This window comes from Canis lupus, chromosome 11 (assembly GCF_011100685.1).
Source record: "Canis lupus familiaris isolate Mischka breed German Shepherd chromosome 11, alternate assembly UU_Cfam_GSD_1.0, whole genome shotgun sequence".
In the NCBI taxonomy this organism is placed as follows: Eukaryota; Metazoa; Chordata; class Mammalia; order Carnivora; family Canidae; genus Canis; species Canis lupus.
In genome coordinates this window covers 38,127,678-38,150,416 of record NC_049232.1, presented here as the reverse complement: position 1 = coordinate 38,150,416, position 22,739 = coordinate 38,127,678, and positions in this window count along the sequence as shown.

Below are 22,739 nucleotides of genomic sequence, written 5' to 3'. Positions count from 1 at the left end.
TGCCATATATGACCTATCAAACAGTAGTTGTAGATGATCTTGAATTATTTAGCTCTGACATTCCAAGATGTTCTATCATGTTATTTCAGATGAGGTGTAAAGATATTGTTTAATGAATAAGAGTTTCAGTTTGAGATAATGGAAAAGTTCTGGAGCTGGAAGTGGTGATGACTGCAGACAATGTGGATGAACTTAATGCCAATGAATCATATCGTTAAAAAGGGCTAAAATGGTAAATTCCGTGTTGTATATATTTTACTACATACATACACAGACACACAGTAGACAGGAAGAAATAAACACATGAGATACTTTAAGAGGAAACATGGCAGACTAAGTGACTGATGGCCATAGACAGTAAAGAATGGATAAAAAAAAAAAAAGCCCATAATAATTTAGGCTTGGGTCCCCAGGGAGATCATTTTTAGAAAACAGGGAGTGAAGTAGATCTAGTTTGATGGGAAGATTACATTTGCAATGGTGGGTATTTTGCCCTGGGGGCTGGAAGTACACGTAAGGAAAAATTATCTTCAGTAGATAGAAATGCAGACAGCTTGAGTGACAATCAAAAGTGATTTTATAAATGAGAAATTATCACTGATGTTACAAAATGGAAGTCTAGAGTTGAGGTGCTTTACTTTCCTTCTGAAGAACTCACTGCTACTATGATCATCTGATTTCACCAGCTATTTTTATAGATGGAGAAACCAAGCCCTAGGGAAGTGGGGTGGCTCCTACAAGGTCATGCAGAGAGTGAACTACGCTTTCTGAAACACACCCCAATGGTCTTTCCATTTTGTGTTACTTATTCTGGAGTGATCATCCTAGATCTGGTAAGAACATAAATCCCTTGGGAAAGAGGATTAAGGGAAATGATGAGAGAAATGATGGTTACTCTAAAGAACAGCCATAGTCAACAAGGTCCAGTGGAGGAAGATGAGAAGAAATTAGAAACCCTGGAGAGTCTATGAGTAGGAACTAGGAGAGAGTATTCAAGCAGAGAGTGAACTTGGAAACTCAAAGTAAAGCTCAGAAAAGGACCTCTGAGCTCATTTCTACTGACCCTCTGGGTCACTTGATGTTTGCATCACACAAGAGATTGATCTTCTCCATGAAGCCTTCACAAATAGTTAACTATACTTCTGCCCTAGGATCCCACAGCATTCACAGAATGTGTATGTCAGTAATGCTGTGCTCATGTTCTTGGAGATGTCAGCTCTATTTAAAACAATATTATTCAGGGACAAATTTCCCAAAGATGTATTGGTATAACTGCGCAGTTTGTTCCCAGAGAATCCCCAAATGACTTACTACACTGTAAGATGTGAAGAGAAAAGTTAAAAGTAAAATATCAAAACTTCCTTAGATGACTTAGTCAAAATAAATAAGACCCAAAGACTCAAAGATCGATGCCTTGGGTAGAGTGATATTGTGGAAAGAACACAGGATTTGAAGCCAAAGGACGGTTTTTCTTGAGGCCAGTAGGGTGCTAGGCCAAACTCCCTTTCTAAGACATTTTCTACTTCTAGGATTGGTTACACTTTGGGGACACTGGTTTCTCTGGTTTCTTAACATGCTCTTGAGGCTTCCAGGCCACCCAGGTTTTAGTTTCTGATGGAATTGAGTAAAACCATGAGCCAGGAATGACAGCTACTTTTCAAGAAAGTCCAGAAAAGTTGATGATGGAGACATAAGCTGCCAAACCATAGGGGGACTGCCCTCACTTGTACTGTCTCTGCTCATGTTCAGAGGTTGTGGTAGAGAAACTGATTATTCACTGTACCCTAAGGGATTTGGAGGAGACCACTGTCTGTTGGAAGAAAAATGTTCCTATGTGTCTGGTGGTCATGCTGGGTTTTAGATCTTATTCAGTAGTCTGTATTCTTAATTTGCTCTAAATATTTTGATAATGTATTTTCCTGTCCATTGAAAACACTAAATCAGTGTCCTTTAAAAACTTACTAGCTTTTCTCTGTAGAGATAAATTGTGATATAGGAGAAGTCATGCAATTGGACCTATGAAAGACTTGACCCTCATTTGACAATGGAACAAATGACTCTATTCTAGTCCCTGCCAGTCTGAATCTACCCAGGAAGGCATGACAAATGTGCATGTCCAGTTGGTCAGGCTTTCATAATTAACATCAGCATGACAACTGGTTAAAAGGATCAAGGAAATAAAAGTTGTAAAATAGGAGACTGTAGGGACTGTACTTGTTAAATATTAAATGTTAACTTGTTTGTTTGCCTTGAGATACTTCCTTTCCCCATTTCAAGAAGATGGCTTGATGGCCATGATACTTCCTCCTCTCCAAGAAAAGGTGAAGTAAAGTAAAAACACACCTGTGGCAGAGAGAGGCCAATAGAACAGGAAGAGAATGTAGCTGGGGAGGCTGCTGTGATGGCGAGAAGTTGGCAGAAGGCCAGAAGTTCTACAAGAGCCAATGCCCTGTGGTAGGATGTGAGTGCCTGCAGCTTCACTTGTAGGATTTACTGCCTTGCTCAAGACCTTGGTGTGGGAGACCCAAAGAGGCCAACGAGGGCTCACAAAGGAGAACTCAGAGCAAGGAGTGTGGGAAAAGAACCAGTTACTAGAATCACCTGCCTAGATAAACATTCCCCTGGTTTCCCAGGGGGAAAAGAAACAATTTTTTGACCTCAAACTACTTCCCATGGGCTACAAAGTACATACGAGTTGCCATCCCATACTCTCGCCATTTTGCGGTTCTGAGTCAGAATTAGAGAATCTCAGGGCTGACGAGAAGTTCAACAGCCATCTGCCCTCTATTGTAAAAAGTTGGCACTGTATAAAGGACAAATACTCTACTGTTTGTGATGTGCTTGATATTTTGTTATTTTATTGTCAATATGATTAACTTTATAAACATATGAGCTTAAGAAACATATCCATCCTTATGTCTTATTGCTCATAGGCCCGCCCCTCATCCAAGAATTAATACAAGATAGATACTTGCAGAAAGAGATGAAATTGAAAAGATAATGAGGAAAGAAAAGAGAGGTAAAAGGAGGTCATGTTTGGGGCGGGACAGGGGCTTGAGTTCTTTCAGGAAACTGGTGTCTGGTCTCCAGTTCTGCCCCCAACAAACCATGACCTAGGACAAGCCCTTGTTTACCTCTGGACTACAATGTTCTCATCTTTAAAAGATTGCAAAAATGGTTACAAATTCTGCTCCAGCTCTATCAGTCTATGGCTCTGAATCTTACTCCTGCAATAATATGAACTTCCAGGAAGCCCGTTTGCTTTCAAGAGGCTTTGAGGATTTTACAGTTCAACATCCCTAAGAATTTTGTTCGGAGGGAAAGATATATTTAGCAGGTGGGCTTTCTGTCTCCTTTAATCATAATATTATGTTAGGTTGACCACAGTTTATTTTCCCCAGACATAGATATAAAACAGATTATATCGCTGCTAAAATAATGCATTATTAAAATCAGAAATTTCTGCATGTTATTTGGAAAAAAACAGTAGGGAGATATTTATAATTTACAGTTTATGGTTTTTGTACAAAAGATTTGATAGACTTTTATATTTTTCCTCATGCATGCAAAATATAGCTTCTTCCTTTTTATTTTTTTTATTTTTTTTTTTTTTATTTTTTTTTTTTATAGCTTCTTCCTTTTTAAAAGGTAATAGTTTGGGGCCTTGGTATTTTTTTTTTAAAGAAGTTATTTATTGGCAAAATGAACTCCAATAAAAAATATACAAAAAAATAATATTTAAAAAATTAAACAAATAAAGACGTTATTTATTTATTCATGAGAGACTCATAGAGAGAGAGGCAGAGACATAGGCAGAGGGAGAAAGTCTCTCTGCAGAGAGCCTGATGCAAGACTCAATCCCAGGACCCTGGGATCATGAAACCCTTGAGCCAAAGGCATATGCTCAACCAACCACTGAACTACCCAGGTGCCCCTGGAGTCTTGGTATTCTTGTAATAAGACCCAAGAAACCCTTTCCTGGTTGCCTTCCTTCTACTATAGTTTGTTGGGGTTATCTGTGTATTAGGGTTATCCTCTAGCGTAAACATCTACTTTCTTAGGTATTTGCTAGAGCTGGCTAGGAAAGGGAGGATAAGAATTGGGGGTGGGAAGAAATCATGAATTTCTGTTCATCTGACTTGCTAAGTTTGTAAAATCCTAGTGATTCCCTATTTCATTAAAGACGGTGATTCATGTATCATATTCAGTATTTCCATTCAAATTCTACAACCGACACAGAAGACATTCATGACTATCACTGGTGCTCTGTTTGTAAATAAAATCTCACTACCCTGGAAGCCCCTCAATAGCTTAAGAGGAAATACAAAGCAATTTTCTGATTTCCTATAATCATATTCTTCTAAAATCATAGTCTCATAGAATTCTCCCCAAATTTAAGCTGTATTTGAGACTCTGTATGCTTAAATGTCTTTCTACCTAACTCAAACTCTCCCATGACACAAACCACTTGATAACTTTATATAATGAGTCATCTGATAGACTAAAATTGTACATAAAACTCAGCAGCCATAAGGCGACTTGCCACTTCTTAATGAAAAACATCTAAAATTGACCATCTACTTAAGCTGTAATCTATTTGCAGATGCCTCTTCTAAACAAAGGTAAAGGTCCAATCTTCATATACTGCATTGCCACACTGTTGCCATAGAAACATGAGGGAAACATATGTTAAGATTCCTGCCATGTGGGAAAAAAAGAAAATGAAAAGAAAATGTGCTTGTAGTCTTTGCTTTAAACAGCACTTCTGAGACCATGATGGGTTTCCTGGTGACCATTTCCGACTCTTTGTATACAGCCAAACTGGCATGTACCTCTCCCAGCCAGTCCCGAGGTCGCTAACATGCTCCTCACTGACAGCAAAGACTTCTTTTTTTTTTTTTTTAAAGATTTTATTTATTTATGAGAGACAAAGAGAGGCAGAGACATAGGCAGAGGGAGAAGCAGGGTCCCCACAGGAACCCAATGCAGGACTCGATCTCAGGACCCCAGGATCACGCCCTGAGCGGAAGGCAGATGCCCAACCACTGAGCCACCAGGTGTCCCTGACAGCAAAGACTCTTTAAAAAACAAGGATGACAAAATGTGAAAACTTTCCACGTGCAGCATGCCAAGCATCTAAACTAGACGTATTACGTTTCAGGCCCACCAAGCTAGAGGAACATTTTGGCTCTGGTGAAAATGTTTGTATTCTCCTTCTATTAAAATGTGTGTGTGACTGTACATGCACCCCACACACATCCACACACTCCATTTGTTAAAAATTGCCTTTAATTTTTTTCCCAACCCACTCCCACTCCATTCAAATACACCCACGCCCATTTTACATTGCTATGACATCAGAAACTACTATCTCGGGGATGCAGTGCTGCACAATCATCTGGCAGCCTTGAGAGTGAATCACAAAGTGATTTTTCCCTGTGCTGTGAAGGAAAATGACTTTATCACCTGTTTTCCCCCTACCAGCAGCACAAGCTTCTCTTCAGGTCTAAATGGTCTGGTTCCTCCGCATGCTTTCCCACTAGCTCACCCTGCCTGGCACCAAATGCTCACAGCTGTGCCATGTGTCACACATTATTAACAAGGAGTCCTGGTTATACACTGAAATGCTGTCTTTACAACTCATAGATGCTTCCCCTCTGGCTGTGCCGCATTTGGTGGACACACAGTTTAAAAGATCTCCCTTGTCACTTCTCCTTCCCCACCCAGGTTGGCAAAAGACACTGGCTGCGATCATGCATGTTGCTGACGATAAACTGAAATAGCTCGTGTAGGAAACTCCCTCTATCGTCTCACACAGCAACTATGTGTTGTAATCTGGGTTTTCAGCACACTGCTTTTGCACCCAGAGGCATGACCATGGATGCATTTTTCAAAGATTCGGCGATAACTAATTAAAACCCACATAGAGTTTGTTTGGATAACTGCTTAATATTACATTTGCCCAAACCATGAGTTCACCCAGCCTTCTTCCATTTCTGTGTTATTCTTCCAAACTGCCATTGCTTTAAGTTTTCTAAAATATTATAATAGCTTGAAATTAAATAGTTTTTGTTTCCACAGGCTCAAAATGACATCAGCTGATTTGATTCCCCAAGTGTTTATTGAATGTCTACCATAGGTGGTGGGGATGCTGCTATGTGTGGTGGATTCAACAATTAGTAGGGGAGACAGAAGTACAAGAGATGAGTAAAATACAGTGTGGTAGAGCCTGTCAAAAAATCTTTAGAAAGATATTGTGCTCAAGAGGGATTTCCGGGGAGAAGGTCACGCTGGAACCAAATCTTAAAAAGACCTGGCTGTGTATAGGGAAGGATGATAGAAGCAGTGATAAGAAAGGGTTTGTGGGGAAGATTCTGGGGAGCTTGATCTGGGTGGTGGTTGCCAAGTGTATTCACTTGGCTTTAGTTCATCACACTTGCTGTTAACACTTGTGCATCTTTCTGGGAGTATATTAAAGAAAAAATTATAAAGACCACTGGAGTATCTTATACAATTTAACATCAGTCAGATCCTTATGAATATGTTATAGTAATCTCCATTTTGTGATGAGGAAACTGAGGTTCATTCACTGTTGAATGAATATTTTCTGAATGTGGCAATGTATCAGGCACTGTGCTGAGGCTGGGCTTCTGGTGATGACCAGGTCAGGCAAGGCCCCCAACCATGTGGGGTTCACACTCTAGTTGTAACTGAGCAATTTTGTTACAGGCCATACTTTGATTAAAAGGCAGAGCAAGATTCAAAACTATGCCTATTCCACAGCTCCTGTCCTTCCTACCACACTGAACATAGCGAGATCTAATCATTTTTTATAATCCATTGAAGCCATTGAAGATATTTCAATATCAGGAACACATGATCAAATCTACTGCAGTTTACACCAGGTATTGTATGGAAGTGTTGAATCACTATATTGTACACCTGAAACTAACATTACACTGTATGGTAACTAACTGGAATTTTTTAAAAAAAACTTTTTAAAAATCTACAGTTTAGAATAACCACTGGCAGCAGCATAGAGAAAAGATTCAATAGCGAAAAGCTCCTTACATTTATGGACAACTGATTTATAACAAAGGTGTCAAGACAACTAATGAGGATAAGAACAGTCTCTTCGACAAATGTTGGGATAACTGGATATCCACATGCAAAAGAATGAACTTGTACCCTTACACTATCATATAGAAAATTTAACACAAAAGGATCAAAGATCTAAACTATAAAATTCTTAGAAGAAAAACATAGGTATATACATCTTCATGACCTTAAATTAAGCAGTGAATTATTAGATATAACACTTCAGCACAAGCACCCAAAGAAATAATCAGATGCATTTCTATTATTTTTTTAAACAAGAAATAGAACCTACTCTAAGAATGTGAAACGCTTTCCTCTCCAAGTAATACAAAACTAAGTGAAGGAATCCCTCCAACAAATTCATAAGAAAAGAGAAGATTCTACTTCCTCTTTGCTCAACAGTGTTTCTCACATTGGACAGTAGGAATTTCAAATATATTCAGTACAAAAGAATGTTCCTTTGTGAATATATATATATATATATATATATATATATATATATTCCTTTGTGTGTGTGTGTGTATATATACACACACACACACATTCAATATATTCAGTATATACATTCAATGTATTCAAAGGAGAGAATATTAAGGGAGAGAAACTAAAACCAGAAAACTTTTTTGAAAGCATTAGGAAATGTCTGAACTTACTAAATTGCCTTTTGCATTGCAAAAGAGTCAATAAGCCTTGCTTAAAATGGCTTTCCATTTTTCCCCCTGAAATAACACATCTAGAGCACTCAGAAATTCTATTGAAATAATTACTTTGAAAGGTCTTGAGTATGGCCTTCACTTTCTGTACATGTATGTGTGTCATCCATATGCTATTTCATATACACCAGGCATGTTCAGTTGGAATTCCTAAAAACTGGCCTTATCAAAATCTAAAGTTTAGATATGTTTGTGAAAAGGACATTATCAACAAAGTGAAAAGACAACCCACAGAATAGAAGAAAATATATGCAAATCACTTAACTGATAAGGGGCTAGTCTTCAGGATGTATGGAGAACTATTACAATTCCACAATAAAAAGGCAGATAAAATTGGGCAAAAGGTCTGAATAGACATCGTCCCAATGAAAATATACAAATGGCCAATAAGCACATGAAAAAATGCTCAACATCATTAGTCATTAGAAAAATGCAAATTTCAAAACAATAATGAGATACTACTTCACACTCAGCAGAACAGCTAAAATGAAAAAGACAATAACAAGTCTTGGCAAGAATGTGGAGGAATAGGAACCTCCATACATTACTGTTAGGAATGCAAAGTTGTGCAGTCAGTTTGGAAAACAGTTTGGCAGTTTCTTAAAAAGTTAAATATGGAGGGGTGCCTGACTGGCTCAGTCAGCAGAGCATACAATTCTTAATCTCCGGGTTGTAAGTTCTAGCCCCACATTGGATATAGAGATTACTTAAAAAAACAAAGTCTTTTTTAAAATAAAGTTACATATGGAGTTTAACATGGAGTCTATGTAAACATAGAGTTTAATATGACACATTAGTTATACTTCTAGATATATATACAAAAGAATTGGAAACATATGTGCATACCAAAACTTGTACATGAATGTTCATAGCATTATTATTTATAATAGCCAAAAGAGTGGAAACAATCTATGAACTTATGAATGGATGCACAAAATATGGTATAGCCATACAATGGCATACTATTCAGCCATAAAGAGGAATAAAGTATTGATTCATGGTACAATGTGGATGAACTTTGAAGACATGCCTAGTGAAAGGAAACCTGACATAAAAGATGACATATTACGTGATTCTATTAACATGAAATGTCATAGGCAAATCCATAGAGACAGAAAGTTGGTTAGTGGTTACTTGGGGCTGGCAGTGGGGGCAGGGGTTGGGGGATGGCTGCTAATGTATGTGGTTTCTTTTGGAGGTGGCAAAAATATTCTGAAGAGCTCTAAGACTGATATGGTTGTAAACATTGTGTGTAAAGTCAGTTCAGCGTACAGATGGCAGGAAATGGTCACCTAGACACTCACCAGTTTCACAAGTTCTGTTTACATTATAAAAATACACTAATTTTTTCTTTTTCCTCATAGCAGGAATCTTACATATATATATATATGGCATATGTAGAAAAAGACTATAAGGAATAGGTTAGGGGATCCCTGGGTGGCGCAGCGGTTTGGCGCCTGCCTTTGGCCCAGGGCGTGATCCTGGAGACCTGGATCGAATCCCACATCGGGCTCCAGGTGCATGGAGCCTGCTTCTCCCTCTGCCTGTGTCTCTGCCTCTCTCTCTCTCTGTGACTATCATAAATAAATAAAAATTAAAAAAATTAAAAAAAATAAGGAATAGGTCAAAACATTAATAGACGTTCTCTCTTTTTAAAGTAGTTATCTTTTAGTGGGATTTCGAATAACTTGTTTTCTGTAGTTTTTTGGGGGGGCGGTATTCCTCAAGTGTTTGCCAATGAATTTGCATTACTCTTTTAATCAGAGAAAAAAATATATTCTAGTGGTTGGTTTAATAAGCTGAAGCCTCCATAACTGCTTTTACTACATGGCTTCCCCTTTAGGGACTGACTCTGTAATTAAATAGTGGGTGGGTATGAATCCCGATGCCAACAAGACCAACATAAATTCATTAATACCACAAAAACAAATTAGTTTAAATTTTTGTCTGCCATGGCACTTCAAGCTGTCCCATAAAAGTGGAATCATTTCAAACACATGGCTGAATTTTATACATAGGCCTTCTCTTTACGCAGAATTATCTGTATTTGTTTTAGGCGAGGGGGAAAGAAAGTCCCTGATGACATTTTGCAAATACCAGTTGATGATTTTCAAAACTATTTCTTTTTCCTAGAGCCAACTGTATCCTTTGGAAGTCTAGTCCCATCTGCCATCAATAAAAACAATCCTTATCTCAAAACATGGGTTTTTTGAAATGTCATTGTAGTACTCCACCTATTTTCTTGTGAGGCAAAAAAGAAAAAGCTTTGGTTGATGTTCACATTCTGGAGGGCCAGATTGCATTTCTGTGTAGAGTATGTGTAGGAAAGGAACTAGGGGTTAGGGGAGGGGCAGAGAGAGTAGAGAGTTTGAGTATCAAACATTAATTGAATAGGTAATTTTGTTGGCTCTGTTCCATTGTTAATTTTCAGGTTATATCAATTTTATGAGTGAAAAAGTTTAAAATGCATCCTATATTAGTGTTGCTCAAACAATGTCCTTATTTACTATCTGAGGGTTTGGTCAAAATGTAGATTCTAACCTGTATGTCTGGGCAGGGCTAATATTCTGCATTTCTAATGAGTGTGTACATGTATATGTGTGTGTGTATGTGTGTACTGTACCTTTATACAAAAATGTTATGTATATGTAGATAAAATCACAATGCTTAATGAAGAATACATGCTTTTAGATATAATTTCTGTCATTTATTTTTTTTTAAGTAAACTGTACACCCAATGTGGGGCCTGAACTTAAGATCTAGAGTTCCAGAATCGTTGCTCTACCTACTGAGCCAACTGGGAGCCCTTTGTCATTTTATTTTTAATTCAGACTATTTTATGGCTATAGTGTTATTCATAAAAAGAAGATAAAAATTCCCCTTGAAAAGCTAAATATGGCTGTGGCAGCCAGCCTCAAAGAGAGTGCCGAGTGTCCCAATGCTCCCAGCCTCTAGTACTTACATGGCCAGTAATCCATTTTATACCAGGGTTGGTATGTGATCAATATAATTGAACAAAACTGATGATATATCACCTCTGATATTAAGTTATAAAAAACACAGTGACTTTCCTCTTGGGCTCTCTTACATGCTCTCTAGATCACTCACTCTGTGGAAGGCCAACTGCCATGTTGTGAGCAGTCCTATGGAGAGACCTGTGTGGTGAGGAACTGAGTGAGAGACCTACTATCAAGAGCCATGTGAATAAACTTGGAAGGGGATCCTTCAGGCCAGTCAAGTTCTCAGATGACTACAGCCTCAGTCTACATCTTGGTGATGACCTGAGAATAGCTAAGCTACTCCATAATTTTTGACTCTCATAAACTGTGAGTTCATAAAAGTTTGTTGTTTTAAACTACCAACTTTGGGAGTAAATATATAACAATAGATAAAAAATATGCGGGCAAAGATGATATATATAATAGTGAATCCATGGGAAAGTAGTCTGTTCCTAGAACTCATGAAATTTTTCTAAAAGGATTTATCTGTCACAGCTAAAATAACACACTGTGTAATGGTTTCAAATACCTTATCATGCTCTTTTTGTGAGGGTGGTGTTAGAAGCAGGTGGGAGTGCATCTGGTCCCTCCTCATGTACACACGCCCTGAATGCCACACCTGGCCATGTTATCACTGTATATTTTCCCAGGTCAACAGCCTGGCCTGGACCTCTCTGGAAACCACTGATGTAAATTAGTAGGAAGCAGCACCCCTCCTCATCAGTTTTCCTTCCTTAAGATATGTTACAATCTTATATTAAAGATATTTAGAAAGGCAAGAACTAGTTCTTAGGTATAAATAATCATGTCTAGCCTAAATCAAAAGTAGCAGTATTGGGGCACCTGGGTAGCTCAGTAGGTTAAGCATTTACCTTTGGCCCAGGGTCCTGGAATCCAGCCCCACATTGGGTTCTCTGCTCAGCAGGGAGTCTGCTTCTTTCTCTCCCTCTGCAGCTCCTCCTGCTTGTACTCTAATAAATAAATAAAATCTTTAAAAAAAATTAACTATTGATGATAATAGTTATTCATTGGAATAAAAGCAAATGCTTATATAGTGTTTATTACTACTGTTCTGTCCCCTTTTCATATATTAACTCATGTCATTCTCATGAATTTATGAAGTAGGTGTAATGATTAGTACCATTTTACAGATGAAAAAATTATAAGTTAAGTAACTTGCTCAGAGTCCTACAGCCAGTTTTGTGATGAGACCAGTCTGGCTCCAGAGTCCATGCTCTCAACTCCCCGATACTGGCCTTCATAAGTAACAAATATGTTTATTATATTAAAATACTGTTAATGTAAAAATCGAGGAATTGGCAAGATAGAAGTACCATACTTTATACTATTTAATCTCTTAGTTATGAAATAGGGGGATTCTAGACAGCTTGGGAATGGAGGTACCTCCAAATCAATTACAGTTTTGAATAAAGGCTGATGAGTGTAGGGGGCTTTGGGAGCGATTGTCTTCACTCCCTCAGACCAACAGGGCAGATGACATTGCACCCTTCAGGTCCCACTTAATCCTAACTGCTGAATATAGAGAGATAAAACTGTCCCATCTGCATTTTGTGATTTTAACACTTGGCCATGCTGTTTCTATGTTTATCTTTGTTTTCTGCCTCTTAGTTCCAAAGTTTTCTCCCTCTCCCCCATTAAAGGCGATCTCAGCCTGAAAGCTGGCTGGCCCACTTCTCTAAGCATACCAATCAGATCATGAGTAATGACCGGGCACTTTCATTTAGGGACGTTCCTAACAACAGGATTGAGTCCAGCTGCCATGTGTTGCCTAAACTGAACATTCAAACAAGGTGGAAAACACTAGATCTGTGTCCTTGGATACTGGTAGCTTCAAGAACTGTTTATTGCTTAGCATCTTAAATCAAAATAGAAGGAGATTTCACACTGGGTCCTCTGGTTCCAGTGCACATCTTCTCAGGCAAGGTTGGAATCCTTTTGTAGCAAATCTGTTTTGTAATAAGAATCATTGAGTTAACCAAAATTGTTGTTCATCTTCTGCATTTTCAAATAACATTAATAGTTTTTTTTCTTCCTCTTCTTTTTTAATCAATAGGCAAGTTATCATTTTTTGACTCTCAGAATAGAAAGGCAATTTACAAAACTCATGAAATGATAGCAAATCTAGCCCTACTTGCCAGATGTTTCTCTAGGAGTTTATTTTTTGTGTTTTAGATAATGATACATTCATGATGGGTTTAATTAAAATGGTGGATGCTATTTTTAGGACTGTTTTGTGAGGAGGTATATTAAATGAAGGTTTAAAGAACAAGAGGTTTTAAATAGTCGAGTATTAAAACAAAACACAGTTAGGATAAATCTGTAACACTTGCGGATAACCATGAGGAAATGAAAAAGGAAGACAGCCAAGGATGTTTTCATTAGAGAGGTCCCATGTAACACACATTTTTAAGTTAATTCTTTTGTTTGTGTACTCGGCAAATACTTATTGAGCATCTACTCTGTCAGATGCTATTCTAGACACTTGGGATATTTCAATGAACAAAGCAGACAATGATCCCTGTCCCTGAGAAATATACTTTCTAAATACGGGAAATAAACACTAAAAGATAAATGTCAGAAATAAGTTCTACCAGTTGCTAAATTAGGAGCGTCATGGGAAAAAAAAGGGGGGCGGGGAAGAGGACTGGGAGGAGCAGTCGTCTCATTTTAAATAAGATGGCTAGGGGCAGCCCCGGTGGCTCAGTGGTTTAGCGCCGCCTTCTCTCCAGGGCCTGATCCTGGAGACCGGGATCTAATCCCACGTTAGGCTCCCTGCATGGAGCCTGCTTCTCCCTCTGCCTGTGTCTCTGCCTCTCTCTCTCTCTCTCTTTCTCTGTCTCTCATGAATAAATAAATAAAATCTTTAAAAAAAAAAAAAAGGTGGCCAGCGTGAACAGCTTTAGAAAGTGGCATTTCAGGTAAGATTTAAAAGAAGCTGAAGGAATTCATTATGGGTAGATCTGCAAGAAGAGCTTTCTAGTCAACAGAAGCAGCTGATGCAAAGGCTTGAAGGTAGAAGTGTGCCTGACATATGAGGCAGCAGAGAGCCAGATGGCTGGAGCAGAGAAAAAAGGGTGAAAGTAGTCAGAAAAGAGGCAACAAAGGCCATTTTAAAGGACTTCAAGATCTACTTGGAAGGAAGACCTACCACAGGCTTTTTAGTAGAATAGTGACATTTGTTGACATTTTTTTACTGGATCATTTTAGCTGCTCTAGAGGGACAAGACCACTGCAGCCAAGAAGGAAAAGATGATGGTTCAAATAAATGGTAGCATAAAGCATAAAAAAACTGACTCAATGTTGGACATATCCTACACATGGAGTCAGGATTTGTTGCTGGACTGGATGGAGGGTGTGAGAAAAAGCGAGATGTCATGATGCCTCTAAACTTTAAGGCTTCAGCAATTTGAAGAATTCTCTTCAGTTAAGATGGAGTGAAGTCTGCAGGTAAGAGAATGGTCATTTAGAGATTTTCAGTTTGAGACCTCAATCTGAAGTCTGAGTGGAAATGATGAATAGACGGTCGGATACCAGAGTCTAAGGAGAGAAGTTTAGACTAAGGATGAGGTATTTTAATAAGAATGACCTATTCTTTTGGCTATTAAATACGATGCCTACTGTGTAGAATGCAAGCCCCCTCTATGATGAGCCAAATGATTCTTGGGAGAACAATGATTGGCTGAAAAAAATTGATAAGGAGACTTCATGATAACACATGAAGAACCTCATTTCCAAGCAATGTGTCCATCAAATGGACAGAAATTTGTGCTAAACAAAACCCAGTAATCAAAGTCTTCATGTCAGAAAATCTTTTCCCCCCTAATTTTCCTGAGAAATATTTGACATACATCACTGTATAAGTTTAAGGCATCCAGCATGACGGTTTGATCTACATATGTTGTAAAATGATTACGACAATCAGCTTAGCTGATACCCATTTTCACATATAGACACACTGAAAATAAAAGAAAGAATAAAAACATGATTTTCTTCTTATGATGAGAACTCCTAGGTTTTAATCTCTTAATTTCCCTATTATACAGCAGTGTAGCTATAGTCATCATGTTGTACAATATAGCTCTAGTACTTACTGGTCTCATAACTGGAAGTTTATACCTTTTGATCACTTTCTTCTGATTCCTTCTTCCCCCACCTCCTGCCTCTGGTAACCATAAGTCTGATTTCTTTTCCTATAAATTTGTTGTTGTTATTTGAATATTCCACATATAAGTAAGATCATATAGTATTTGTCTTTCTCTGAGTTATTTCACGTAGCATAATGCCTCCAAGGTCCATCTATGTTATTGCAAATGGCAGGATTTCCTCATTTTTTTATGGCTGAATAACATCCCTCAGTGAGTATGTGTGACAACTTCTTCATTTATTCATCGGTCTATGGACACTTAGGCTGTTGCCATGCCTTGCCTATACTATAAGTAGTGCCTCCATGAACATGAGGGTGTAGATAGCTTCTCAAGTCAGTGAGAAATGTACATCTTATTTGAAATAAACAAAGTACGCCACTGTGGTGATTTTGTTCTAAAAATGTATGTCTCGAGAGAAGAATCCTTTACAGAAGCTATTTACACCTTTTCCCTTCTCATTTTCTCCTTCTCACAATTTCTGGAAGCTAATTCTCTGAAGACAATCCCTTAGAACTATGCGCTCTATAAATTTTCCATAAAGTCTATGTTCACAGTTTATACAGTGGAAATTATTCCTATTTGTAATCTTTCAGCATGTGCTAGAGTTAAGACCTCAGCTGCACTGAGAAGGAAAGCAGCATCACCCACTCTGGAAGAGAGCTGATGCTGTGCCTCTGCTTCCTCTCACAAGGCTGGTCTGGTGTAAGAGATGGCTAGCCCCACAATACTAAAAGAAGCTTTAGTAAGGCATAATGTCCTATAACTAGAATTAAGGAGAAGCCACCCTGTGGGAGAGTCATTCTGAGTATCAGAGATAATAGATTGTTTCTTTTCCTTTCCTTTAAGACAGAGTGGGCATGGTAGCAGAAAGCCAGGACTCTGGAGCCAGGCTCCCCAAGTCTACATCCCAGCTCAGCACCAGCTGTGTGACCACAGGGAAGCTACTTTTCCTCTCTGTGCCATACCACCGCTCCTACCAAATGAGGATGATCACAGTACCCACCTCCTAAGGGTTATCAAGAATATTAAATGTGTTGGGATGCCCAGGTGGCTCAGTGGTTGAGTGTCTGCTTCCAGCTCATGTCGTGATCCCAGGGTCCTGAGATCGAGTCCCACATCGGGCTCCCTAAAGGGAGCCTGCTTCTCCCTCTGCCTATGTCCCTGCCTCTCTCTCTATTTCTCTCATGAATAAATAAAATCTTTAAAAAAATTAAATGAAAAAAAATTAAATGTGTTAAGATTGACATAGTCACTGGAAAAGTACCCGAAACAGGGTAAGTATTGTAAGTATTGGTAAACAGATAAAATGCTGGTTTTTCTATTTTAAAAGTGTGCCTCCTTCTACTTTATTGGTGCATGGTTTTCATATTTTGTATAACTTTTCAGAAACTGCTGTCAGCAGTTAAATATTTTTGAGTTTTATTCTTATAATTGTAGATCCATTCTTCTCTAAAGCTCATCTCTGAGGTAGTTTCTGAGGCAGGCCGGGTCCCTCTGCCTGCCTTCCAGAAATTGCCTGCAGCATGCCTGGTGGGGTTCCAAGTTCTTCACAGTCAGCCAAGTTAGGTTTAGTGTTATTTTTCATCACCTTGACGTCAGTGAGAAATATCACTAAATTAATGCAAAAAAGATGTTCAATAGGATTTCACGAATAACTCAAAGCCCACTGCACATACAGGATTGTCCATGATGTTTTGAATTGATGGAAATCTATCTAGGGATTTCCAGCAATTCATAAACCAATTTCAGCTGACCGATTTAAAGCTTTGTTTTTTAAAACCTGGCAAGTCAGAATGAAAGTGGAGTCTCTCCCAGGCAAAAACACCCTGAATTGATTCAATTATCATTGACAACTAATGAATTCACTGCAAGTATCAGCAAAACTCCCTTACAGAGAGAGTTGACCACAGCATCTTATGTCCAAACTCTCCTGACTTACCTTAAAACACGACCGAAGGAAGAATTGTCTCCACCTCATTAGGGCTGCCTACACTGATTTCTAACTCCCACATTCAACCTTCACCACTGTCTTTGGACATGCTCTTTCCTGCATGTGCAAAAGTCATTCCACTCGTACGCTGAGCTTGAGAACTTTCTCCCACATGTTTCTTGGAGGCTGCCAATACCCATCAGCAAGGGATTTAACATGAATCCTCTTTTTATTCTTGATATTTTGAGCTCCAGAGTCTGAGGTAACACTTTCATTTCTTCATGTATGAACAATAACAAAAGCCAATAATTGGGGTCTCAAAAAAGAATAATTTTGAGAACATCCTAACAGGTTATAAAATCAATTTTCATGTTTTACTATGTTTCTCACTCAGGTTTTCCCTTCTTCCCTCCTTTCTTCCTTCCTTTTTTGGCATTACTGCTGCCTAAAGCTTGCCCATTTGGGCATCAGAGTAGGTAGGTAGCTGCAGCCTCCAGAAAATCTGGCTCATTTTAAACTTCCTCAGATAATATTTGCTGCATGAACTTGTCAGTTCAAACTCATTCTCTGAATGGATTCCTCTAGCTCGGATAAGCTGTTTGGTCTTTATAGCTTTGCCCATAGCTTTCTCCCAACCTCAGAGATTGAGTTGAATGACCAACCGTCATCATTTCATCAAAACTGCTGCTGTTGGGACACCTGGGTGGCTCAGTGGTTGAGCCTTCGGCTCAGGGTGTGATCCCAGAGCCCTGGAATTGAGTCCCACATCGGGCTACCCGCAGGGAGCCTGCTTCTCCCTCTATGTCTCTGCCTCTCTCTGTGTGTCTCTCATGAATAAATAAATTAATTTTAAAAAAGAAACCACTGCTGCTGTTAATGACTATTATTTCCCCAATAACTGCTGTTATTTCCCCATGTGAAATCCAATGAATATCTTCTAGCCTTCTTGTTGCTTGCTCTTTCATTGACATGTGACCCAAGTAATATCTTTTCCTTTCCAATCTCCTAAATTTCCACCTATTCTTAAAATTTCTCTTACCTCTCTTGATGCCCCTGTAAGTCTTAATCAATCTTGGGCTCCAATTCCATTCTTTGCAGTTGGAACACTTGTTTTTTCTTTCTCTGTTCATAAAACTGAGTGAGCCCAGCTCCAGCACTCACTAGTTGTATGACTGTGAGAAAGTTATTTTAGCTCCTTTGTGTCTAAGTTTCCTCCTCTACAAGTGGAATAACAGTATCTCTTAAGGCTGTTGAGTTAGATGCTGAGTTAATATTTACTATCTTAACAGTTAAGAATGGTTATCTTGAGTAAGTAGAGTTATTTAATATCAGTATTTTTAGTATTAGTTAAATAGAGTTAATATAAGTATTCAGAACAGTGATTGGGATCTAGTAAGCAAAATTTAAATATTAAATATTTAATTAAATATTAATAGTTAATATTAAATATTTAATTTTTTTTCATGAACCCTGATGGCTTTAAATTATCAACCACATGTAGACCTACATCTCCAGACATACATTTCCAACAAAGATTTCTCTCTAGAGCCCAGATATCCCCACTTGGATGCTCCATGAGTACCTTAAGATCTATCAGTTCTCATAGTACTATGTTCTTACCTGCTTCATCTCAAGAATTGGCACCAGCCAGGTGCCCATGCCAAGACATTGACTCGAACTCTCTCTTCTAGCTCAGCCTATGCATCTCACTATCAATCTTATTAATTTTCTTAAACATATTTGGAATCTATTCTATGATCGCCAGTCTTAGCCATTCCCAACTATCTTTCTCAATGCACAGAAAACTTTTTTCTAAAATGTAATCAAATATCCTACCAATGAAAACTCTTCCATAAAACTATTGCCCTACTATGACCACTACCACCACTACCACTAGTCAGTGAGAGCCCAAATGCCTTAGTATGGCCTAATATGTCTTCCTGCTTGACCATGACCTATTAGCCTTCATCTCTGTTTTTCCAGCCAACGTTTATGTTTTACAATCCAATTATATTAAAAAAAATGCTTTGTTTCCTCAAGTATACCATAATTGCTCAGAATTTCACCCTAATACATACTTCTTTATCCCTATAACCTTCTAGCCCACTCTTTATCCTTTTAGAGTAGGTTGGGGGAGAAGCCCTGAACTAGACATTAGAACAGGTGTGATTCACTATCATTACTGATTGATTGGCTTTACAAGTTATGTACCTTTCTAAACCTCAGATTTTACTCTGACAAAGAAGGATCATCCATTCAACAAATACATGTTAAGATCTTATATGCCAGACATGTGCTAGGCTCTAAAGATACAGGAGCAAATAGATGGTACCCTTGCCTTCCTAAGGTTTACACTGTAGAGAGGGATGTTGAATCTTTACCAAAAGAAATAACTGGTCGTTGTTCTGCTACTGCCTCTTCTGACTGTGCACACTTCTGTTACATTTCATATCATTATATTGCAAATCCTCTTTTCTTTTTTTGTAACTCCTGGTATTCTTTGTGCTTTAGCGCAGGTTTCTCCAAAAGTGAAACAATAAAACAAGAACTTAGATGCAGGTGGTTTATTTTCCAGATGACCTCAAAATGCCAGATGAGGTAAAGTGAGACAAGAAAAAGAAAAAACCCAATGAGGGATGCGTGAGAGTAGATGGTGGCTATGTGCAACTGGGTCTCAATCCCTCTCAAATGACTAGAAAACTGTGTGGAATGTATCTAAGAATCAACACATCAGATGGCATTGGAGCTGAAGTATCCCATCTGTTAATGGGGTAGCCTTTGGGAAATATTAACTCTACTGAACATCCAGGTTGCACCCGCCTGACAATCAATTCAGATAGGCCAGGGCAAGAATGGCCAAAATCCCAATAACATCTACTACAGTGTCCAATTGCCCTACCAGCCTGAGCATCACCATAAGAATGCATTACCCATCTTCCTATTCATGGGACTTAACAGAGTGCCTGAGGTAGAGTGCCCAGTCAATGAGCATGCTAAATAAATGGACAACTTTCCACCACATCAACAAGATGAAAGAAGTACTTTCAACAGGATCCAGCTGGTTTGTTAACACTGAAGGCTAAGTGGGACAAGTGAGGAAGAAAACACAAAACGATTGGGGAAATAGTTTCCTTGGTGAAATACCAGATTTGAAACTCAATGATTAGATTTCTTTCTTTCTAATCACTGACCATTGCTATGGATGGAATGCTTTTGTCCCACACATCTTCTAATTGATATGTTGAAACCTCAATCCTCAATGTGATTATTATATCTGGAGAGAGGGGCTTTATGGAGGTAATTAAGTTTAAATGAGGGCATAAGGTGGGGGGCTCTGATCCAATAGGATTAATGTCCTTATAAGAAGAGGCACCAGAGCACTCCAGCTTACCTGTGCATGCATTTTCTCTCCCTCCTTCCCTCTCTCCCTCTTTCTGTACACCATGTGAGGATACAGTGAAAAAGCAGTTGTCTGCAAATCAGAAAAAGTCTTTACCAGAAACCAATGCTGTCTTACCTTGGTCTTAGACCTGTGAGCGTCCAGAACTGTGAGGAATAAATTTCTGTTGTTTAAAGCTACTCTGTCTATGGCATTTGCTATGGCAGCTGGAGCAAACTAAGATGATCACATTTGTAGAGATGTGCAGTGCAGGCAAAGTGGGTTCACCAACGCTATCGGTAAAGAGTTGCATGGAAATAGCTAGTGTTTGCTTTTCCTTGGGCTCAGTACTTGACATATATCCTTATGAAGGCCCTGACCCCAAATTCTTTGTTTATACCAGGTGGCTGTATTTAACTATAAAAGCCCCTGACCACACAAGACAGTTTGAAGAGAACAGATATGGGTATTACATCGACTAGCCCAGAACTATTCAGAAATTCCTTGTTCAGATTTTAGGGATTGAAATTTTAGGAATAAATATTTGTTGACAGTGATGGTGATAGACTTCGTGTAGTTTGCTTTCATTTTGGCATAAAATAACTTCCCATTTCATAGGCATATAAAATAAGCACATAAAATGGTTAAAAAGGGTTCTTGGACATCAAATAACTCATACTAAACATACTGATGAGTTAAATGTAAATAAATGAGAAACACATGGATAAAATTTTCCTTAAATACATAAAGCTTTAGCCATTAAGTGAAAAGGAGACTGACAAAACACATCTGGGGTTTTGCCCACTGCAAAAATTATTTTTAGTTTTGGATATTAAAACAAATTACAATTCAATGTGTCTAACTTGAGTATAAGCTCTTGATTTATAAAACAATTCTTGTCATATAATGATTGGGAAGATAGTACAGATAGTTATGAGAACTTGGCCCTGATCGAGGATGGAGAAAATTCTTCAATCTCATTTAAAGGCAAAATGGTCAATTTTCTTGCCCTGTGTGTGTGTGTGTGTGTGTGTGTGTTTAAGCAAGGAAAGCTTGAAGAAACAATTTCTCCACTTCACTCTGAAGAATGAACACATGGAAACAGCATCATTTTAGAGAATGAAATTGTTCATACTTTTTCCACATCAACTAATACCAGATTATGATTTAGAGGTAGATGAGAGAAGTATTTGCTGTACTTGAGTTTATTAAACAAAGTTGATCAAAAACTAAATTTTTATTCCCCCTCCCTCAACTCAACTTGACCATGGGAGGAATGAGATGGATTAACTTATACTGCTTAAGTGTGGCCAGATTCGGTTTGCTCCTATAAGTGGGCAGAGCAAAGTAAGATCCTAAGTGTTCTTAGGTAGCTCTTCCTAGTAAGCAAAAATGGCTGATTTCCATTGAGCCTAGAGTCCTCCTGCCTGTGCTCAAGCTTTGTAGTCACCATGAAAAACATGATCACTTGCAATTCCTCCTACTAGTTTTTTTTTTCCTTTAAGAGATACACAATGAATTACTAGCTCAAATCTGGCCCCCAAAAGCTTCTGGCTCAGGATGTCCCAGTTGGGATTTGTGGCTCTTTCAAAAGACAGTGCAAAGGAAGGAGGTCCCAGGAAATCATCTATCTTCAAGTTTCATGCCTTGAGCTAAATATCTTGATTTTAGTCCTGGACTCTAGTGGCTGGAACTCTGAAAGATTCTCTAAAGCTCTCTAGTCCCATACCTTCCCAACCCACAGCATTCCTTGGGCTACAGGTCTCAGCGCCAGTGCCTTCTTGTGGATCCCCTGATCTACCTGGAATCAATGTGAATTGCATTCTCCTTGATAATCAGTAAACCTCCATCAGTCATAAGAAGCCTGATAGCTGAGAACTAGAAAGTCCATAGCCAACTACCCTCAGATCTAGGTCAAGAACAAACAACAGTTGTCTATGGAAAATAGTCAGATAAATGAAGCCCTTAGGCACCAGTGGGGAGGAATGTGATGTAAGGAAAATTGAGTAACTAAATGTAGTATATAGGAAAAGAGTAAAGCAAAATATTACTGAATAAAGGAAGGGTGTCCCAGGGCTTACTGTCTGCCTTTAATGGCTGAGCATGGTGGGATTTAACCTCCTCTTCTGCCCATATTCCTTCTTTCTGCCTTCTAGATCTCTCTACTCTTTTCACAAAACTAATTTATGCAAAAACAGTGAAAAGTGATAATGCTAATGATAGAAAATAAAGCAGCAGTTTGTCACTCTCTCTCTCTGCTCTTCAGTTTTATAGGCAGGGGCAAGAGGCAGCAGGAGTGTAACTATAAATCATTCTCACACAGATGTCAGAAGACTGCGGGCACTGTATAACAGCAAGAGTAGGATTGTGCTGCCAATAGCCAAGAATTCTCAGGGATCTGGATTCACAGGGCTAAAAATTAGGATATATGTTTTGGGTATAGAGAAAGTAAAA